General features: G+C 36.5%; 1 long non-coding RNA gene across 6 annotated transcripts; it reads right to left on the bottom strand.

Annotated features, from left to right (window-relative positions):
- Window positions 1–205: 205 nt before the first annotated feature.
- On the bottom strand, window positions 206–26,472 carry LOC126993083 (uncharacterized). Of its 6 annotated transcripts, none has more exons than XR_007747332.1 (4): window positions 25,055–26,472; window positions 18,332–18,381; window positions 6,771–6,870; window positions 3,409–3,473 (listed from the first exon to the last, which is right to left on the bottom strand). It is a non-coding gene; the product is annotated as an uncharacterized LOC126993083 (long non-coding RNA). The 6 variants fall into 6 exon arrangements; XR_007747333.1 differs by lacking the exon at window positions 18,332–18,381 and adding an exon at window positions 17,933–17,982; XR_007747334.1 differs by having other exon boundaries at window positions 25,222–26,472.

The following is a 26,472-nucleotide window of genomic DNA, read 5'->3' as shown; positions in this document are numbered from 1 at the left end:
GGAAACATATCACATTACCTGAAACATATCACAACATTACCTGAAACATATCACACGACATTACCTGAAACATATCACACAACATTACCTGGAAACATATCACACGACATTACCTGAAACATATCACGCAACATTACCTGAAACATATCACACGACATTACCTGGAAACATTTGACACAACATTACCTGGAAACATATCGCACAACATTACCTGGAAACATATTACACAACATTACCTGGAAACATATCACACAACATTACCTGAAACATATCACACGACATTACCTGAAACATATCACACAACATTACCTGAAACATATCACACGACATTACCTGGAAACATATCACGACATTACCTGAAACATATCACACAACATTACCTGAAACATATCACACAACATTACCTGGAAACATATCACACGACATTACCTGAAACATATCAAACATTACCTGGAAACAAATCACAACATTACCTGGAAACATATCACACTACATTACCTGGAAACATATCACACGACATTACCTGAAACATATCACACGACATTACCTGGAAACATATCACACGACATTACCTGAAACATATCACACAACATTACCTGGAAACATATCACAACATTACCTGGAAACATATCACACAACATTACCTGGAAACATATCACACAACATTACCTGGAAACATATCATACGACATTACCTGGAAACATATCACATGACATTACTTGGAAACATATCACGCAACATTACCTGGAAACATATCACACAACATTACCTGTAAACATATCACGCAACATTACCTGGAAACATATCACACAACATTACCTGGAAACATATCACACAACATTACCTGGAAACATATCACACAACATTACCTGGAAACATATCACACGACATTATCTGGAAACATATACCACGACATTACCTGAAACATATCACACAACATTACCTGAAACATATCACACAACATTACCTGGAAACATATCACACAACATTACCTGGAAACATCTCACGACATTACCTGGAAACATATCACACAACATTGCCTGGAAACATATCACACAACATTACATGGAAACATATCACACGACATTACATGAAACATATCACACAACATTACCAGGAAACATATCATACAGCATTACCTGGAAACATATCACGCAACATTACCTGGAAACATATCACACGACATTACCTGGAAACATATCACATAGCATTACCTGGAAACATATCACACAACATTACCTGGAAACATATCACACGACATTACCTGGAAACATATCACACAACATTACCTGGAAACATATCACACGACATTACCTGGAAACATATCACACAACATTACCTGGAAACATATCACACGACATTACCTGGAAACATATCACACAACATTACCTGGAAACATATCACACAACATTACCTGGAAACATATCACACAACATTACCTGAAACATATCACACGACATTACCTGGAAACATATCACACGACATTACCTGAAACATATCACACGACATTACCTGAAACATATCACACGACATTACCTGGAAACATATCACACGACATTACCTGAAATATATCACACAACATTACCTGGAAACATATCACACGACATTACCTGGAAACATATCACACAACATTACCTGGAAACATATCACACGACATTACCTGGAAACATATCACGCAACATTACCTGGAAACATATCACACAACATTACCTGGAAACATATCACACATTACCTGGAAACATATCACACGACATTACCTGGAAACATATCACACAACATTACCTGAAACATATCACACGACATTACCTGGAAACATATCACACAACATTACCTGGAAACATATCACAACATTACCTGAAACATATCACACAACATTACCTGGAAACATATCACACGACATTACCTGAAACATATCACACAACATTACCTGAAACATATCACACGACATTACCGGAAAACATATCACACGACATTACCTTGAAACATATCACAACATTACCTGAAACATATCACACAACATTACCTGGAAACATATCACACAACATTACCTGAAACATATCACACGACATTACCTGAAACATATCACACGACATTACCTGGAAACATATCACAACATTACCTGAAACATATCACACGACATTACCTGAAACATATCACGACATTACCTGAAACATATCACACGACATTACCTGGAAACATATCACACAACATTACCTGGAAACATATCACACAACATTACCTGAAACATATCACACAACATTACCTGGAAACATATCACACAACATTACCTGGAAACATATCACACAACATTACCTGAAACATATCACACAACATTACCTGGAAACATATCACACAACATTACCTAGAAACATATCACACAACATTACCTGGAAACATATCACACAACATTACCTGGAAACATATCACAACATTACCTGAAACATATCACACAACATTACCTGAAACATATCACACAACATTACCTGGAAACATATCACAACATTACCTGAAACATATCACACAACATTACCTGGAAACATATCACACAACATTACCTGAAACATATCACAACATTACCTGAAACATATCACACAACATTACCTGGAAACATATCACACAACATTACCTGGAAACATATCACAACATTACCTGAAACATATCACACAACATTACCTGAAACATATCACACACATTACCTGGAAACATATCACACAACATTACCTGAAACATATCACACAACATTACCTGGAAACATATCACAACATTACCTGAAACAAATCACATGAACTTACCTTGAAACAAATCACACAACATTACCTGGAAACATATCACACAACATTACCTGTAAACATATCACACGACATTACCTGGAAACATATCACACGACATTACCTGGAAACATATCACGACATTACCTGAAACATATCACACAACATTACCTGAAACATATCACACAACATTACCTGGAAACATATCACACGACATTACCTGAAACATATCACACAACATTACCTGGAAACATATCACACAACATTACCTGGAAACATATCACACAACATTACCTGAAACAAATCACACAACATTACCTGGAAACATATCACACAACATTACCTGAAACATATCACACGACATTACCTGAAACATATCACACAACATTACCTGAAACATATCACACAACATTACCTGGAAACATATCACACATTACCTGAAACATATCACACAACATTACCTGAAACATATCACAACATTACCTGGAAACATATCACACGACATTACCTGAAACATATCACAATATTACCTGAAAACATATCACACAACATTACCTGGAAACATATCACACGACATTACCTGGAAACATATCACACAACATTACCTGAAAACATATCACACAACATTACCTGGAAACAAATCACACAACATTACCTGGAAACATATCACACGACATAACCTGGAAACATATCACACAACATTACCTAGAAACATATCACACAACATTACCTGAAACATATCACACAACATTACCTTGAAACATATCAAACGACATTACCTGGAAACATATCACACAACATTACCTGGAAACATATCACACAACATTACCTGTAAACATATCACACAACATTACCTGTAACATATCACACAACATTACCTGAAACATATCACACAACATTACCTGGAAACATATCACACCACATTACCTGGACACATATCACACGACATTACGTGAAACATATCACACAACATTACCTGGAAACATATCACACGACATTACCTGAAACATATCACACAACATTACCTGAAACATATCACACAACATTACCTGAAACATATCACCCCACATTACCTGGAAACATATCACACAACATTACCTGGAAACATATCACACAACATTACCTGGAAACATATCACAAGACATTACCTGTAACATATCACACGACATTACCTGAAACATATCACACAACATTACCTGAAACATATCACACGACATTACCTGGAAACATATCACACAACATTACCTGGAAACATATCACACAACATTAATTTGAAAAATATCACACTAAATTAACTGTTAACATATCACACAACATTACCTGGAAACATATCACACTACATTACCTGGAAACATATCACACAACATTACCTGGAAACATATCACACAACATTACCTGGAAACATATCACACAACATTACCTGAAACATATCACACGACATTACCTGGAAACATATCACACAACATTACCTGGAAACATATCACACAACATTACCTGAAACATATCACAACATTACCTGGAAACATATCACACAACATTACCTGAAACATATCACACAACATTACCTGAAACATATCACACGACATTACCTGGAAACATATCACAACATTACCTGGAAACATATCACAACATTACCTGAAACATATCACACAACATTACCTGGAAACATATCACACAACATTACCTGGAAACATATCACACAACATTACCTGGAAACATATCACACAACATTACCTGGAAACATATCACACAACATTACCTGCAAACATATCACACAACATTACCTGGAAAGTAAACATATCACACAACATTAGCTGGAAACATATCACACGACATTACCTGAAACATATCACACAACATTACCTGGAAACATATCACACAACATTACCTGAAACATATCACACAACATTACCTGAAACATATCACACAACATTACCTGAAACATATCACACAACATTACCTGGAAACATATCACACAACATTACCTGGAAACATATCACACAACATTACCTGGAAACATATCACACAACATTACCTGGAAACATATCACACAACATTACCTGGAAACATATCACACAACATTACCTGGAAACATATCACACAACATTACCTGGAAACATATCACACAACATTACCTGGAAACAAATCACGCAACATTACCTGGAAACATATCACACGACTTTACCTGGAAACATATCACACAACATTACCTGGAAGAATATCACACAACATTACCTGGAAACATATCACACAACATTACCTGGAAACATATCACACAACATTACCTGGAAACATATCACACATTACCTCGAAACATATCACACAACATTACCTGGAAACATATCACACAACATTACCTGGAAACATATCACACAACATTACCTGGAAACATATCACTCGACATTACCTGGAAACATATAACCTAACATTACCTGGAAACATATCACACAACATTACCTGGAAACATATCACACAACATTACCTGAAACATATCACACAACATTACCTGAAACATATCACACAACATTACCTGGAAACATATCACACAACATTACCTGAAACATATCACAACATTACCTGAAACATATCACACAACATTACCTGGAAACATATCACAACATTACCTGGAAACATATCACACAACATTACCTGGAAACATATCACACAACATTACCTGAAACATATCACACAACATTACCTGGAAACATATCACACAACATTACCTGAAACATATCACACTACATTACCTGGAAACATATCACACAACATTACCTGGAAACATATCACACAACATTACCTGGAAACATATCACACAATATTACCTGAAACATATCACACAACATTACCTGGAAACATATCACACAACATTACCTGAAACATATCACACAACATTACCTGGAAACATATCACACAACATTACCTGGAAACATATCACACAACATTACCTGAAACATATCACACAACATTACCTGGAAACATATCACACAACATTACCTGAAACATATCACACAACATTACCTGGAAACATATCACAACATTACCTGGAAACATATCACACGACATTACCTGAAACATATCACACAACATTACCTGAAACATATCACACAACAGTACCTGGAAACATATCACACAACATTACCTGGAAACATATCACACGACATTACCTGGAAACATATCACACAACATTACCTTGAAACATATCACACGACATTACATGGAACATATCACACAACATTACATGGAAACATATCACACAACATTACCTGGAAACATATCACACAACATTACCTGGAAACATATCACACAACATTACCTGGAAACATATCACACAACCGTACCTGAAACATATCACACAACATTACCTGGAAACATATCACACAACATTACCTGGAAACATATCACACAACATTACCTGAAACATATCACACAACATTACCTGAAACATATCACACAACATTACCTGGAAACATATCACACAACATTACCTGAAACATATCACAACATTACCTGGAAACATATCACACAACATTACCTGAAACATATCACACAACATTACCTGAAACATATCACACAACATTACCTGAAACATATCACAACATTACCTGGAAACATATCACACCACATTACCTGGAAACATATCACACAACATTACCTTGAAACATATCACACAACATTACCTGGAAACATATCACACAACATTACCTGGAAACATATCACACAACATTACCTGGAAACATATCACACGACATTACCTGGAAACATATCACACAACATTACCTGGAAACATATCACACAACATTACCTGGATACATATCACTTGACACTTCCTGAAAAAATATCACACAACATTACCTGGTAAGAAATCACACAACATTACCTGGAAACATATCACACAACATTACCTGGAAACATATCACACAACATTACCTGGAAACATATCACACAACATTACCTGGAAACATATCACACAACATTACCTGGAAACATATCACACAACATTACCTGGAAACATATCACACAACATTACCTGGAAACATATCACACAACATAACCTGGAAACATATCACACAACATTACCTGGAAACATATCACACAACATTACCTGGAAACATATCACACAACATAACCTGGAAACATATCACACGACATTACCTGGAAACTTATCACACAACAGTTCCTTGAAACATATCACACAACATTACCTGTAAACATATCACACAAAATTACCTTGAAACATATCACACAACATTACCTGGAAACATATCACACAACATTACCTGGAAACATATCACACAACATTACCTGAACACATATCACACAACATTACCTGGAAACATATCACACATTACCTGGAAACATATCACACAACATTACCTGGAAACATATCACACAACATTACCTGGAAACATATCACACAACATTACCTGGAACATATCACACAACATTACCTGGAAACATATCACACAACATTACCTGATAACATATCACACAACATTACCTGGAAACATATCACACAACATTACCTGGAAACATATCACACAACATTACCTGATAACATATCACACAACATTACCTGGAAACATATCACACGACATTACATGGAAACATATCACACAACATTACCTTGAAACATCTCACACCACTTACCTGAAACATATCACACGTCATTAAATGATAACATATCACACACCATTACCTGGAAACATATCACACAACATTACCTGGAAACATATCACACAACATTACCTGGAAACATATCACACGACATTACCTGGAAACATATCACTAAACATTACCTGGAAACATATCACACAACATTACCTGGAAACATATCACACAACATTACCTGGAAACATATCACACGACATTACCTGGAAACATATCACACAACATTACCTGATAACATATCACACAACATTACCTGGAAACATATCACACAACATTACCTGAAACATATCACACGACATTACCTGGAAACATATCACACACATTACCTGGAAACATATCACACAACATTACCTGAAACATATCACACAACATTACCTGAAACATATCACACAACATTACCTGGAAACATATCACACGACATTACCTGTAAACATATCACAAATCATTACCTCGAAACATATCACACTACATTACCTGGAAACATATCACACAACATTACCTGGAAACATATCACACAACATTACCTGGAAACATATCACACAACATTACCTGGAAACATATCACACAACATTACCTGGAAACATATCACACAACATTACCTGGAAACATATCACACAACATTACCTGGAAACATATCACACGACATTACCTGAAACATATCACACAACATTACCTGGAAACATATCACACAACATTACCGGGAACCATATCACACAACATTACCTGGAAACATATCACACAACATTACCTGGAAACATATCACACGACATTACCTGAAACATATCACACAACATTACCTGGAAACATATCACACGACATTACCTGGAAACATATCACACAACATTACCTGAAACATATCACACGACATTACCTGGAAACATATCACACAACATTACCTGAAACCTATCACATGACATTACCTGGACACATCTCACCCAACATTACCTGGAAACATATCACACGACATTACCTGGAAACATATCACACAACATTACCTGAAACATATCACACGACATTACCTGAAAACATATCACACATTACCTGAAACATATCACACAACATTACCTGGAAACATATCACACAACATTACCTGAAACATATCACACAACATTACCTGGAAACATATCACAACATTACCTGAAACATATCACACAACATTACCTGGAAACATATCACACGACATTACCTGAAACATATCACAACATTACCTGAAACATATCACACAACATTACCTGAAACATATCACACAACATTACCTGGAAACATATCACAACATTACCTGAAACATATCACACAACATTACCTGGAAACATATCACACAACATTACCTGAAACATATCACACAACATTACCTGAAACATATCACACAACATTACCTGAAACATATCACACGACATTACCTGGAAACATATCACACAACATTACCTGAAACATATCACACGACATTACCTGGAAACATATCACAACATTACCTGGAAACATATCACACAACATTACCTGAAACATATCACACAACATTACCTGGAAACATATCACACAACATTACCTGAAACATATCACACAACATTACCTGGAAACATATCACACGACATTACATGGAAACATATCACACAACATTACCTGGAAACATATCACACAACATTACATGAAACATATCACACGACATTACCTGGAAACATATCACACAACATTACCTTGAAACATATCACACAACATTACCTGGAAACAAATCACACAACATTACATGGAAACATATCACACGACATTACCTGAAACATATCACACAACATTACCTGGAAACATATCACACAACATTACCTGAAACATATCACACAACATTACCTGGAAACATATCACACAACATTACCTGAAACATATCACACAACATTACCTGGAAACATATCACACGACATTACCTGGAAACATATCACACAACATTACCTGAAACATATCACACGACATTACCTGGAAACATATCACACAACATTACCTGGAAACATATCACACAACATTACCTGGAAACATATCACACAACATTACCTGGAAACAAATCACACAACATTACCTGGAAACATATCACACGAGATTACCTGGAAACATATCACACAACATTACCTGGAAACATATCACACGACATTACCTGGAAACAAATCACACAACATTACCTGGAAACATATCACACGACATTACCTGAAACATATCACAACATTACCTGGAAACATATCACACACATTACCTGAAACATATCACACGACTTTACCTGGAAAACATATCACACAACATTACCTGGAAACATATCACACGACATTACCTGGAAACATATCACACAACATTACCTGGAAACATATCACACGACATTACCTGGAAACATATCACACAACATTACCTTGAAACATCACACGACATTACCTGAAACATATCACACAACATTACCTGAAACATATCACACAACATTACCTGGAAACATATCACACAACATTACCTGGAAACATATCACACAACATTACCTGGAAACATATCACACAACATTACCTGGAAACATATCACACAACATTACCTGGAAACACATCACACGACATTACCTGAAACATATCACACACATTACCTGAAACATATCACACAACATTACCTGAAACATATCACACAACATTACCTGGAAACATATCACACAACATTACCTGAAACATATCACACGACATTACCTGGAAACATATCACACAACATTACCTGGAAACATATCACACAACATTACCTGGAAACATATCACACGACATTACCTGGAAACATATCACACAACATTACCTGGAAACATATCACACGACATTACCTTAAACATAAAAAAAAACAATACCTTGAAACATATCACACGAAATTACATGGAAACATATAACACGACATCACCTGGAAACATATCACACAACATTACCTGAAACATATCACACAACATTACCTGGAAACATATCACACAACATTACCTGAAACATATCACACGACATTACCTGAAACATATCACACAACATTACCTGAAACATATCACACGACATTACCTGAAACATATCACACAACATTACCTGGAAACATATCACACGACATTACCTGGAAACATATCACACAACATTACCTGGAAACATATCACACGACATTACCTGGAAACATATCACACAACATTACCTGGAAACATATCACACAACATTACCTGGAAACATATCACACGACATTACCTGATAACATATCACACAACATTACCTGGAAACATATCACACAACATTACCTGGAAACATATCACACGACATTACCTGGAAACATATCACACGACATTACCTGGAAACATATCACACAACATTACCTTGAAACATATCACACAACATTACCTGGAAACATATCACACAACATTACCTGGAAACATATCACAAAACATTACCTGGAAACATATCACACAACATTACATGAAACATATCACATGGCATTACCTGGAAACATATCACACAAAATTACCTTGAAACATATCACACAACATTACCTGGAAACATATCACAAAACATTACCTGGAAACATATCACACAACATTACATGAAACATATCACATGGCATTACCTGGAAACATATCACACAAAATTACCTTGAAACATATCACACAACATTACCTGGAAACATATCACACAACATTACCTGGAAACATATCACACAACATTACCTGGAAACACATCACACGACATTACCTGGAAACATATCACACAACATTACCTGGAAACATATCACACAACATTACCTGGAAACAAATCACACAACATTACCTGGAAACATATCACACAACATTTCACTGAAACATATCACACAACATTACCTGGAAACAAATCACACAACATTACCTGGAAACATATAACACAACATTACCTGAAACATATCACACAACATTACCTGGAAACATATCACACATTACCTGAAACATATCACACAACATTACCTGGAAACATATCACACATTACCTTGAAACATATCACACAACATTACCTGGAAACATATCACACAACATTACCTGGAAACAAATCACACAACATTACCTGGAAACATATCACACGACATTACCTGGAAACATATCACACAACATTATCTGGAAACAAATCACACGACATTACCTGGAAACATATCACACAATATTACCTGGAAACAAATCACACAACATTACCTGGAAACATATCACACAACATTACCTGGAAACAAATCACACAACATTACCTGGAAACATATCACACAACATTACCTGGAAACATATCACACGACATTACCTGGAAACATATCACACAACATTACCTGAAACATATCACACAACATTACCTGGAAACCTATCACAAAACATTAACAGTAAACATATCACACAACATTACCTTGAAACATATCACACAACATTACCTGGAAACATATCACACGACATTACCTGGAAACATATCACACAACATTATCTGGAAACATATCACACAACATTACCTGGAAACATATCACACGACATTACCTGATAACATATCACACAACATTACCTGGAGACATATCACAGCATTACCTGGAAACATATCACACGACATTACCTGGAAACATATCACACAACATTACCTGGAAACATATCACACAACATTACCTGGAAACATATCACACAACATTACCTGGAAACATATCACACTACATTACCTGGAAAAATATCCAATAACATTACCTGTAAACATATCACACGACATTACCTGAAACATATCACACAACATTACCTGAAACATATCACACAACATTACCTGGAAACATATCACACAACATTACCTGGAAACATATCACACGACATTACCTGAAACATATCACACAATATTACCTGGAAACATATCACACAACATTACCTGGAAACTCATCTCACGACATTACCTGGAAACATATCACACAACATTACCTGGAAACATATCACACGACATTACCTGGAAACATATCACACAACATTACCTGGAAACATATCACACGACATTACCTGGAAACATATCACACAACATTACCTGGAAACATATCACACGACATTACCTGGAAACATATCACACAACATTACCTGGAAACATATCACACGACATTACCTGGAAACATATCACACTACATTACCTGGAAACATATCACACAACATTACCTGGAAACATATCACACGACATTACCTGGAACATATCACACAACATTACCTGAAACATATCACACGACATTACCTGAAACATATCACACAACATTACCTGCAACCATATCACTGGACATTACCATGAAACATATCAAACAACATTACCTGTAAACATATCACACAACATTACCTGGAAACATATCACACGACATTACCTGGAAACATATCACACAACATTACCTGGAAACATATCACACGACATTACCTGGAAACATATCACACAACATTACCTGGAAACATATCACACGACATTACCTGATAACATATCACACAACATTACCTGAAACATATCACACAACATTACCTGGAAACATATCACACAACATTACCTGAAACATATCACACAACATTACCTGGAAACATATCACACAACATTACCTGGAAACATATCACACGACATTACCTGATAACATATCACACAACATTACCTGGAAAAATATCACACAACATTACCTGGAAACATGTCACACGACATTACCTGAAACATATCACACAACATTACCTGGAAACATATCACACGACATTACCTGGAAACATATCACACAACATTACCTGAAACATATCACACGACATTACCTGGAAACATATCACACAACATTACCTGAAACAGATCACACAACCTTACCGTGAAACATATCACACAACATTACCTGGAAACATATCACACAACATTACCTGGAAACATATCACACGACATTACCTGGAAACATATCACACAACATTACCTGGAAACATATCACACAACATTACCTGGAAACATATCACACAACATTACCTGGAAACATATCACACGACATTACCTGGAAACATATCACACAACATTACCTTGAAACATATCACACGACATTACCTGGAAACATATCACACGACATTACCTGGAAACATATCACACAACATTACCTGGAAACATATCACACAACATTACCTGGAAACATATCACACGACATTACCTGGAAACATATCACACGACATTACCTGTAAACATATCACACAACATTACCTGGAAACATATCAAACGACATTTCCTGTAAACAGATCTCACGACATTACCTGGAAACATATCACACAACATTACCTGGAAACATATCACACAACATTACCTGCAAACATATCACACAACATTACCTGGAAACATATCACACGACATTACCTGGAAACATATCACACGACATTACCTGGAAACATATCACACGACATTACCTGGAAACATATCACACAACATTACCTGGAAACATATCACACAACATTACCATGAAACATATCACACGACATTACCTGGAAACATATTACACGACATTACCTGGAAACATATCACACAACATAACCTGAAACATATCACACGACATTACCTGGAGACATATCACACAACATTACCTGGAAACATATCACGACATTACCTGGAAACATATCACACGACATTACCTGGAAACATATCACACAACATTACCTTTAAACACATCACACGACATTACCTGGAAATATATCACACAACATTACCTGGAAACAAATCACACGACATTACCTGGAAACATATCACACAACATTACCTGGAAACATCACACAACATTACCTGGAAACATATCACACGACATTACCTGGAAACATATCACACGACATTACCTGGAAACATATCACACAACATTACCATGAAAAATATCACACTACATTACCTGGAAACATATCACACGACATTACCTGGAAACATATCACATGACATTACCTGGAAACATATCACACAACATTACCTGGAAACATATCACACAACATTACCTGGAAACATATCACACGACATTACCTGGAAACATATCACACAACATTACCTTGAAACATATCACACGACATTACCTGGAAACATATCACACAACATTACCTGGAAACATATCACACGACATTACCTGGAAACATATCATACAACATTAACTGAAACATATCACACATCATTACCTGGAAACATATCACACAACATTACCTGGAAACATATCACACGACATTACCTGGAAACATATCACACAACATTACCTGGAAACATATCACACAACATTACCTGGAAACATCACACGACATTACCTGGAAACATATCACACAACATTACCTGGAAACATATCACACGACATTACCTGAAACATATCACACAACATTACCTGGAAACATATCACACGACATTACCTGGAAACATATCACACAACATTACCTGGAAACATATCACACGACATTATCTGGAAACATATCACACAGCATTACCTGAAACATATCACACAACAGTACCTGGAAACATATCTCACTACATTCCCTGGAAACATATCACACAACATTACCTGGAAACATATCACACAACATTACCTGAAACATATCACACAACATTACCTGAAACATATCACACAACATTACCTGGAAACATATCACACAACATTACCTGAAACATATCACACGACATTACCTGGAAACATATCACACAACATTACCTGGAAACATATCACACGACATTACCTGGAAACATATCACACAACATTACCTGATAACATATCACACGACATTACCTGGAAACATATCACACAACATTACCTGGAAACATATCACACAACATTACCTGGAAACATATCTCACGACATTACCTGGAAACATATCACACAACATTACCTGGAAACATATCACACAACATTACCTGGAAACATATCACACAACATTACCTGGAAACATATCACACGACATTACCTGGAAACATATCACACAACATTACCTGATAACATATCACACAACATTACCTGGAAACATATCACACAACATTACCTGGAAACATATCACACAACATTACCTCGAAACATATCACACAACATTACCTGGAAACATATCACACGACATTACCTGGAAACATATCACACAACATTACCTGGAAACATATCACACAACATTACCTGGAAACATATCACACAACATTACCTGGAAACATATCACACAACATTACCTGAAAACATATCACACAACATTACCTGGAAACATATCACACGACATTACCTGGAAACATATCACACAACATTACCTGAAAACATATCACACAACATTACCTGGAAACAAATCACACAACATTACCTGAAATCATATCACACACATTACCTGAAACATATCACGACATTATATGGAAACATATCACACAACATTACCTGGAAACATATCAAATGATATTGCCTTGAATCATATCACACAACATTACCTGAAAACATATCACCAAACATTATCTGGAAACATATCACACAACATTACCTTGAAACATATCACACGACATTACCTGGAAACATATCACACGAAATTACCTGGAAACATATCACGACATTACCTGGAAACATATCACACGACATTACCTGGAAACATATCACACAACATTACCTGGAAACATATCACACAACATTACCTGGAAACATATCACACAACATTACCTGGAAACATATCACACAACATTACCTGTAAACATATCACACGACATTACCTGGAAACATATCACACAACATTACCTGGAAACATATCACACAACATTACCTGGAAACATATCACACGACATTACCTGGAAACATATCACACAACATTACCTGGAAACATATCACACAACATTACCTGAAAACATATCACACAACATTACCTGGAAACATATCACATGACATTACCTGGAAACATATCACACAACATTACCTGGAAACATATCACACGAAATTACCTGGAAACATATCACACAACATTACCTGGAAACATATCACACGACATTACCTGGAAACATATCACACAACATTACCTGGAAACATATCACACGACATTACCTGGAAACATATCACACAACATTACCTGGAAACATATCACACGACATTACCTGGAAACATATCACACGACATTACCTGGAAACATATCACACAACATTACCTGGAAACATATCACACGACATTACCTGAAACATATCACACAACATTACCTTGAAACATATCACACGACATTACCTGGAAACATATCACACAACATTACCTGGAAACATATCACACGACATTACATTGAAACATATCACACGACATTACCTGGAAACATATCACACAACATTACCTGGAAACATATCACACGACATTACCTGATAACATATCACACAACATTACCTGGAAACATATCACACGACATTACCTGGAAACATATCACACAACATTACCTGGAAACATATCACACGACATTACCTGGAAACATATCACACAACATTACCTGAAAACATATCACACGACATTACCTGGAAACATATCACACAACATTACCTGGAAACATATCACACAACATTACCTGAAAACATATCACACGACATTACCTGGAAACATATCACACAACATAACCTGGAAAAATATCACACGACATTACCTGGAAACATATCACACAACATTACCTGGAAACATATCACACGACATTACCTGGAAACATATCACACAACATTACCTGGAAACATCTCACCAGCCATTACCTGGAAACATATCACACAACATTACCTGGAAACATATCACACGACATTACCTGGAAACATATCACACGACATTACCTGGAAACATATCACACGACATTACCTTGAAACATATCACACGACATTACCTGGAAACATATCACACGACATTACCTGGAAACATATCACACGACATTACCTGGAAACATATCACACAACATTACCTGGAAACATATCACACGACATTACCTGGAAACATATCACACGACATTACCTGATAACATATCACACAACATTACCTGGAAACATATCACACGACATTACCTGGAAACATATCACACAACATTACCTCGAAACATATCACACGACATTACCTGAAACATATCACACATTACCTGAAACATATCACACGACATTACCTGGAAACATATCACACAACATTACCTGGAAACATATCACACAACATTACCTGGAAACATATCACACAACATTACCTGGAAACATATCACACAACATTCCTTGAAACATATCACACGACATTACCTGGAAACATATCACACAACATTACCTGGAAACATATCACACAACATTACCTGGAAACATATCACACAACATTACCTGGAAACATATCACACAACATTACCTGGAAACATATCACACAACATTACCTGGAAACATATCACACAACATTACCTGGAAACATATCACACGACATTACCTGGAAACATATCACACGACATTACCTGGAAACATATCACACAACATTACCTGGAAACATATCACACGACATTACCTGGAAACATATCACACAACATTACCTGGAAACATATCACACGACATTACCTTGAAACATATCACACAACATTACCTGGAAACATATCACACGACATTACCTGGAAACATATCACACGACATTACCTGGAAACATATCACACGACATTACCTGGAAACATATCACACAACATTACCTGGAAACATATCACACAACATTACCTGGAAACATATCACACGACATTACCTGGAAACATATCACACAACATTACCTGGAAACACATCACACGACATTACCTGGAAACATATCACACAACATTACCTGGAAACATATCACACGACATTACCTGGAAACATATCACACAACATTACCTTAAACATATCACACGACATTACCTGGAAACATATCACACGACATTACCTGGAAACATATCACACGACATTACCTGGAAACATATCACACGACATTACCTTGAAACATATCACACAACATTACCTGGAAACATATCACACGACATTACCTGGAAACATATCACACAACATTACCTGGAAACATATCACACGACATTACCTGGAAACATATCACACAACATTACCTGGAAACATATCACACGACATTACCTGTAAACATATCACACGACATTACCTGGAAACATATCACACGACATTACCTGGAAACATATCACACGACATTACCTGGAAACATATCACACGACATTACCTGAAACATATCACACGACATTACCTGGAAACATATCACACAACATTACCTGGAAACATATCACACGACATTACCTGGAAACATATCACACAACATTACCTGGAAACATATCACACGACATTACCTGGAAACATATCACACAACATTACCTGAAACCATATCACACGACTTTACCTGGAAAGGAAACATATCACACAACATTACCTGGAAACATATCACACGACATTACATGAAACATATCACACGACATTACCTGGAAACATATCACACAACATTACCTGGAAACATATCACACAACATTACCTGGAAACATATCACACAACATTACCTGGAAACATATCACACGACATTACCTGGAAACATATCACACGACATTACCTGAAACATATCACACGACATTACCTGGAAACATATCACACGACATTACCTGGAAACATATCACACGACATTACCTGGAAACATATCACACGACATTACCTGGAAACATATCACACGACATTACCTGGAAACATATCACACGACATTACCTGGAAACATATCACACGACATTACCTGGAAACATATCACACGACATTACCTGGAAACATATCACACAACATTACCTATAAACATATCACACGACATTACCTGGAAACACATCACACGACATTACCTAGAAACATATCACACAACATTACCTATAAACATATCACACGACATTACCTGGAAACAAATCACACAACATTACCTGGAAACATATCACACGACATTACCTGGAAACATATCACACAACATTACCTTGAAACATCACACAACATTACCTGGAAACATATCACACGACATTACCTGGAAACATATAACACTACATTACCTGGAAACATATCACACAACATTACCTGGAAACATATCACACAACATTACCTGGAAACATATCACACAACATTACCTGGAAACATATCACACAACATTACATGGAAACATATCACACGACATTACCTGGAAACATATCACACAACATTACCTGGAAACATATCACACGACATTACCTGGAAACATATCACACAACATTACCTGGAAACATATCACACGACATTACCTGATAACATATCACACAACATTACCTGGAAACATATCACACAACATTACCTGGAAACATATCACACAACATTACCTGAAACATATCACACGACATTACCTGAAACATAACACACAACATTACCTGGAAACATATCACACGACATTACCTGGAAACATATCACACAACATTACCTGGAAACATATCACACAACATTACCTGGAAACATATCACACGACATTACCTTTAATAGATACATATCACACAACATTACCTGGAAACATATCACACGACATTACCTGGAAACATATCACACAACATTACCTGGAAACATATCACACGACATTACCTGGAAACATATCACACAACATTACCTGGAAACATATCACACGACATTACCTGGAAACATATCACACAACATTACCTGGAAACATATCACACGACATTACCTGGAAACATATCACACAACATTACCTGGAAACATATCACGACATTATCTGGAAACATATCACACAACATTACCTGGAAACATATCACACAACATTACCTGGAAACATATCACACGACATTACCTGGAAACATATCACACAACATTACCTGGAAAGATATCACACAACATTACCTGGAAACATATCACACGACATTACCTGGAAACATATCACACAACATTACCTGGAAACATATCACACAACATTACCTGGAAACATATCACACAACATTACCTGGAAACATATCACACAACATTACCTGGAAACATATCACACGACATTACCTGGAACATATCACACCACATTACCTTGAAACATATCACACAACATTACCTGGAAACATATCACACGACATTACCTGGAAACATATCACACGACATTACCTGGAAACATATCACACAACATTACCTTGAAACATATCACACAACATTACCTGGAAACATATCACACAACATTACCTGGAAACATATCACACAACATTACCTGGAAACATATCACACGACATTACCTGGAAACATATCACACGACATTACCTGGAAACATATCACACAACATTACCTGATAACATGTCACACAACATTACCTGGAAACATATCACATGACATTGTACCTGTAATCATATCACACAACATTACCTGGAAACATATCACACAACATTACCTGGAAACATATCACACAACATTACCTGGAAACATATCACACGACATTACCTGGAAACATATCACACAACATTACCTGATAACATATCACACAACATTACCTGAAACATATCACACGACATTACCTGGAAACATATCACACAACATTACCTGAAACATATCACACAACATTACCTGGAAACATATCACACGACACATTACCTGGAAACATATCACACAACATTACCTGAAACATATCACACGACATTACCTGGAAACATATCACACGACATTACCTGGAAACATATCACACAATATTACCTGATAACATATCACACAACATTACCTGGAAACATATCACACGACATTACCTGGAAACATATCACACAACATTACCTGGAAACATATCACACAACATTACCTGGAAACATATCACACGACATTACCTGGAAACATATCACACAACATTACCTGGAAACATATCACACAACATTACCTTGAAACATATCACACGACATTACCTGGAAACATATCACACGACATTACCTGGAAACATATCACACGACATTACCTGGAAACATATCACACAACATTACCTTGAAACATATCACACGACATTACCTGGAAACATATCACACAACATTACCTGGAAACATATCACACGACATTACCTGGAAACATATCACACAACATTACCTGATAACATATCACACGACATTACCTGGAAACATATCACACAACATTATCTGGAAACATAACACACGACATTACCTGAAACATATCACACAACATTACCTGGAAACATATCACACGACATTACCTGGAAACATATCACACAACATTACCTGGAAACATATCACACGACATTACCTGGAAACATATCACACAACATTACCTGGAAACATATCACACGACATTACCTGATAACATATCACACAACATTACCTGGAAACATATCACACGACATTACCTGGAAACATATCACACAACATTACCTGGAAACATATCACACAACATTACCTGGAAACATATCACACAACATTACCTGGAAACATATCACACAACATTACCTGGAAACATATCACACAACATTACCTGGAAACATATCAAACGACATTACCTGGAAACATATCACACAACATTACCTGGAAACATATCACACAACATTACCTGGAAACATATCGCACAACATTACCTCGAAACATATCACACGACATTACCTGGAAACATATCACACATTACCTGGAAACATATCACACATTACCTCGAAACATATCACACAACATTACCTGGAAACATATCACACAACATTACCTGGAAACATATCACACAACATTACCTGGAAACATATCACACAACATTACCTGGAAACATATCACACGACATTACCTGGAAACATATCACACAACATTACCTGTAAAAATATCACACGACATTACCTGGAAACATATCACACAACATTCCTTGAAACATATCACACGACATTACCTGGAAACATATCACACAACATTACCTGGAAACATATCACACGACATTACCTGGAAACATATCACACAACATTACCTGGAAACATATCACACGACATTACCTGGAAACATATCACACGACATTACCTGGAAACATATCACACAACATTACCTGGAAACACATCACACGACATTACCTGGAAACATATCACACAACATTACCTGGAAACACATCACACGACATTACCTGGAAACATATCACACAACATTACCTGGAAACATATCACACGACATTACCTGGAAACATATCACACGACATTACCTGGAAACACATCACACGACATTACCTGGAAACATATCACACAACATTACCTGGAAACATATCACACAACATTACCTGGAAACATATCACACGACATTACCTGGAAACATATCACACAACATTACCTGGAAACACATCACACGACATTACCTGGAAACATATCACACAACATTACCTGGAAACATATCACACGACATTACCTGGAAACATATCACACAACATTACCTGGAAACATATCACACGACATTACCTGGAAACATATCACACGACATTACCTGGAAACATATCACACGACATTACCTGGAAACATATCACACGACATTACCTGGAAACATATCACACAACATTACCTGGAAACACATCACACGACATTACCTGGAAACATATCACACAACATTACCTGGAAACATATCACACGACATTACCTGGAAACATATCACACAACATTACCTGGAAACACATCACACGACATTACCTGGAAACATATCACACGACATTACCTGGAAACATATCACACGACATTACCTGGAAACATATCACACGACATTACCTGGAAACATATCACACGACATTACCTGGAAACATATCACACGACATTACCTGCAAACATATCACACAACATTACCTGGAAACATATCACACGACATTACCTGGAAACATATCACACAACATTACCTGGAAACATATCACACGACATTACCTGGAAACATATCACACAACATTACCTGGAAACATATCACACGACATTACCTGGAAACATATCACACGACATTACCTGGAAACATATCACACGACATTACCTGGAAACATATCACACGACATTACCTGGAAACATATCACACAACATTACCTGGAAACATATCACACAACATTACCTGGAAACATATCACACAACATTACCTGGAAACATATCACACGACATTACCTGGAAACACATCACACGACATTACCTGGAAACATATCACACGACATTACCTGGAAACATATCACACGACATTACCTGGAAACATATCACACGACATTACCTGGAAACATATCACACGACATTACCTGGAAACATATCACACGACATTACCTGGAAACACATCACACGACATTACCTGGAAACACATCACACGACATTACCTGGAAACATATCACACGACATTACCTGGAAACACATCACACGACATTACCTGGAAACATATCACACGACATTACCTGGAAACACATCACACGACATTACCTGGAAACATATCACACAACATTACCTGGAAACACATCACACGACATTACCTGGAAATATATCACACAACATTACCTGGAAACAAATCACACGACATTACCTGGAAACATATCACACAACATTACCTGGAAACAAATCACACAACATTACCTGGAAACATATCACACAACATTACCTGGAAACAAATCACACAACATTACCTGGAAACATATCACACGACATTACCTGGAAACATATCACACAACATTACCTGGAAACATATCACACAACATTACCTGGAAACAAATCACACAACATTACCTGGAAACATATCACACGACATTACCTGGAAACATATCACACAACATTACCTGGAAACATATCACACAACATTACCTGGAAACATATCACACGACATTACCTGGAAACATATCACACGACATTACCTGGAAACATATCACACAACATTACCTGGAAATATATCACACAACATTACCTGGAAACACATCACACGACATTACCTGGAAACATATCACACAACATTACCTGGAAACACATCACACGACATTACCTGGAAATATATCACACAACATTACCTGGAAACAAATCACACGACATTACCTGGGTACATATCACACAACATTACCTGGAAACATATCACACAACATTACCTGGAAACATATCACACAACATTACCTGGAAACATATCACACGACATTACCTGGAAATATATCACACGACATTACCTGGAGACAAATCACACAACATTACCTGGAAATATATCACACGACATTACCTGGAAACATATCACACAACATTACCTGGAAACACATCACACGACATTACCTGGAAACATATCACACAACATTACCTGGAAACACATCACACGACATTACCTGGAAACATATCACACAACATTACCTGGAAACATATCATACGACATTACCTGGAAAGGAAACATATCACACAACATTACCTGGAAAGATATCACACAACATTACCTGGAAACATATCACACAACATTACCTGGAAACATATCACACGAACATTACCTGGAAACATATCACAAAATATTACCAGGAAACATATCACTTAACATTACCAGGAAACATATCACACAACATTACCTGGAAACATATCACACGACATTACCTGGAAACATATCACACGACATTACCTGGAAACATATCACACGACATTACCTGGAAACATATCACACAACATTACCTGGAAACATATCACACGACATTACCTGGAAACATATCACACGACATTACCTGGAACATATCACACAACATTACCTGGAAACATATCACAGCATTACTTGGAAACACACTACATTACCTGGAAACATATCACACAGCATTACCTGGAAACATATCACTTAACATTACCAGGAAACATATCACACAACATTACCTGGAAACATATCACACGACATTACCTGGAACATATCACACAACATTACCTGGAAACATATCACAGCATTACTTGGAAACACACTACATTACCTGGAAACATATCACACGACATTACCTGGAAACATATCACTTAACATTACCAGGAAACATATCACACAACATTACCTGGAAACATATCACACGACATTACCTGGAAACATATCACAGCATTACTTGGAAACACACTACATTACCTGGAAACATATCACACGACATTACCTGGAAACATATCACACAACATTACCTGGAAACATATAACACAACATTACCTGGAAACATATCACACGACATTACCTGGAAACATATCACAGCATTACTTGGAAACACACTACATTACCTGGAAACATATCACACAGCATTACCTGGAAACATATCACACAACATTACCTGGAAACATATCACACAACATTACCTGGAAACATATCACACAACATTACCTGGAAACATATCACACAACATTACCTGGAAACATATCACACAACATTACCTGGAAACATATCACACAACATTACCTGGAAACATATCACACGACATTACCTGGAACATATCACAGCATTACTTGGAAACATATCACACGACATTACCTGGAAACATATCACACGACATTACCTGGAAACATATAACACAACATAACATGGAAACTTATCACACGACATTACACACACACACACACACACACACACACACACACACACACACACACACACACACACACACACACACACACACACACACAGACAAACACACGGCATTTGTTTTGCATGTTCTAATCTAATAGACCGTTCCATTTCGCAAGGACTTTTTGAGTTGGTATGTGAGAGAAATTACTGTCTCCGTTCTTTTCTGTTCTCAAGTCGTTCAGGACTTATACTCACTGGCCGATGACTCTCTTGTTTTGTTTTGATGGAACTTAAAGCTTAACCAAGTTTACCGGGAGTCATTTCCAGGCTGCGCAATGCGTGAACGAAACTTTCTTTAAAACTGTGGCGATTTTACAAATTTACTCCTCGTCAGGTAAAACTATCGCTCCTTTTTGACGCAAAGAAATGTTATCACTAACCTTAACCTTCGCATTTTGTATTGGATTTTTTTTTTTTGTGCGTATTTTGTATTTGGTTTCGTTTTTTTTCATATATCTTAATCCTAATCTTTTGTATTTGATTTAGAGTTTTTTTTTTCTTTTTATCATTTTGTATTTTGTATGTTTTTTTTCTTTTTTTTCTTACATACATTCTTCAGTGGCCTTACTCCATAGCTGC

Source organism: Eriocheir sinensis, unplaced genomic scaffold, assembly GCF_024679095.1.
Source record: "Eriocheir sinensis breed Jianghai 21 unplaced genomic scaffold, ASM2467909v1 Scaffold555, whole genome shotgun sequence".
In the NCBI taxonomy this organism is placed as follows: Eukaryota; Metazoa; Arthropoda; class Malacostraca; order Decapoda; family Varunidae; genus Eriocheir; species Eriocheir sinensis.
Note: the sequence above shows the minus strand (reverse complement) of the source record. Positions and strands in the feature narration are given on the sequence as shown.